This window comes from Panulirus ornatus, chromosome 20 (genome assembly GCF_036320965.1).
Source record: "Panulirus ornatus isolate Po-2019 chromosome 20, ASM3632096v1, whole genome shotgun sequence".
In the NCBI taxonomy this organism is placed as follows: domain Eukaryota; kingdom Metazoa; phylum Arthropoda; class Malacostraca; order Decapoda; family Palinuridae; genus Panulirus; species Panulirus ornatus.
Window position 1 is genome coordinate 47,730,592 of NC_092243.1, and position 2,500 is coordinate 47,733,091.

At 44.9% G+C, this 2,500-nt stretch overlaps 1 protein-coding gene across 1 annotated transcript in view; it reads left to right on the plus strand.

The window, feature by feature from the left end:
* The first annotated feature begins 810 nt into the window (after window positions 1-810).
* LOC139755987 (uncharacterized) overlaps window positions 811-2,500 on the plus strand; it is a 305,075-nt gene continuing 303,385 nt past the window's right edge. Inside the window, exon 1 of the mRNA XM_071674888.1 lies at window positions 811-1,208. The gene's annotated coding sequence lies outside the window, so the exon portion shown is untranslated. The remainder of the gene's footprint in view (window positions 1,209-2,500) is intronic.

A 2,500-nucleotide genomic window follows, 5' to 3' on the forward strand; every position in this document is an offset into this window, starting at 1 on the left:
TGTTTCACTCATATGACTCATATATGTAATGTTTCACTCATATATGTCATATATAGAATGTTTGATTCATGTCATATATGTGGCAAGTTTCACTAGTGAACCAAAAATAATATTTTCTCGGTACAGTTTGCGTAACTTTATTGTCCTGGTAAAAGTGGATGTGTTAACGATTGTAGAAATGTGTACGATATCTTGTGTGAAGATTTTATAGTAAAAGGATGAAATGAGACGCGTATCATGATGTGTTCTGTTTAACTTTATTTTTGGAAGGTTTTATCGATATATGGCTGGCGTTGGCCACAACAGACGGTCAAATGGTGCAAAATGTTCATCATCTAGTGAAGCAGTTTGTAGTTCAGTCTGTCTCGCTGATCTAAGACTTGTAGTATTAACATGATGAAGGCTGTAACATAACACATATATTGTAGCTTCGTTACCGTAGTAACACCAGGCCACAATCCCGTGTGGTAACTTGTGCAGCAACGTATGCAAAGGTCATACGCTCACATTTACAAACTGCTAGCAGCCTTTACGCTGGCTCTCTCCCCAAAACAAAGATCGTTTTTCTTTTTTCCTTTTTACTTTTGTTCGTTGAGCTACACAAATACCTGGTAACAAGTCACAGGCGACCCAAATGGAGGACAGTCATAACATATTTCAGGTCGACTCTAGTACCACTGGCGGGCGGGCGGGATGCTGCAGGTCCCACGACCGTCAGTCGTCAATAATCACGACGTGGCAACTGGTCCGGCCCGGCCACAACACCGGCCTGGCACGGCACACTCTTCAGTTGCACCCATGACGCTGGAGTGTAGGTGTTGCTCACGCTCTCCGCCGACCGCTCTCGTTTGAAACCCCTCTCCTCACTCTAGTTGTTATTACGCCAATTAGTGTATATGTTTCAACCGTTTATAGTCTACTCTGTTTCATAAACATTTTGGAGCACCCTCTATGCGTTCTGTGATATAGAAAAAATATATACATATATATGGACTACTTTTAACCATACAAGTTTAAAAACCCGATAAATGTTATTGACAACACGAGATGAAGTAATTACAGAAAATTGATCGTACTGACAATAGAGAAGGTGCTGTTGGCTTGCCCGTGGTGAGTGTCACGTGTGGCTGGGGTGTGACACTGGCTGGTGTCACGACACTTGACAAGAGTCATCAAGCAGGAACAGCTCGACCCTCCTCACGTAACAGGTAAGTCATAGTACGACCCTTGGGAGGACCAAGCTCTCATTACTCACGAATAATGAGGTGGTGTGACCTGTGTCTGAGGTTCAGTGGTTTATTAGGAGTGTAGTTGTGAGGCTCCAAGGTTGTGAAAATCATTTGTGAGGATCTGTGGTTGTAAGGAACCGCAGTTGTTAATGTCCTTAGTTGTGGAGGTCCACGGTTGTGAGAGACTATGTTTGTAAGGATCCTTGTTTGAGGAGATCCATGGTTGTGCAGGAACATGGTTGTGTGGATCATTGGTTGTGAAAATCCACAGTTGTGGTCCCTGGTTGTGTGTGTCCATAGTGGTGAGGGTTCGTGGTTGTGCGGCACGCCTGTGTGAGCAGTGACGGTTGTGAGGGTATTTTATTATGAGTAGTTGTAAAGTCAGGTATTGTTTGCTTGTAAGAGAGCTCAGGTTATGCGGTTGTAAGAATGATATTGTTGTGTCTGTACACAACAGTATGATCCGAAGGTGAGGTTGTTGGGTTGTTGTTTGAAGTGGTGGAGCAAGAGGTGGGCAGCGGTGTGTGTTGTAGTGCCGACGTAACACACAGCTGACGTGTGTTAAATGTGAAGACGAAGTTTTATTTGATGGGTGGATGAGGAAGTGAGTTTTGTGGATTATGAGGGAGGATATGTGAGGTTGGTGGATGAGGTTGGCGCTTGAAGGATGAGGATGACGGAAATGGTATCAATGAGGGTCTGTAAGAAGACGTATGAGGAAGACTTGGAAGGAGGAAGATCATGGAAGCTTTACATATTAGTCGGTGTGTGAGGGAAGGTGTATGAGGAAGGTGTATGAGGGAAGGTGTGTGAGAAGATGTGTGAGGGAAGGTGTGTGAGATGTGTGAGGGAAGGTGTACGAGGAAGGTGTGTGAGGGAAGGTGTATGAGGAATGTGTGTGAGGGAAGGTGTATAAGGAAGGTGTGTGAGGGAAGGTGTGTGAGAGATGTGTGAGGGAAGGTGTATGAGGAAGGTGTGTGAGGGAAGGTGTGTGAGAAGATGTGTGAGGAAAGGTGTATGAGGAAGGTGTGTGAGAAGATATGTGAGGGAAGGTGTATGAGGAAGGTGTGTGAGATATGTGAGGGAAGGTGTATGAGGAAGGTGTGTGAGGGAAGGTGTGTGAGATGTGTGAGGGAAGGTGTATGAGGAAGGTGAGTAAGGTATGTGAGAAGACGTGTGAGTGAAGGTGTATGAGGAAGGTGTGTGAGGGAAGGTGTATGAGGAAGGTGAAACATGGAGTATGAGTACCCAGTGTAATGAGAAGTGTAAGG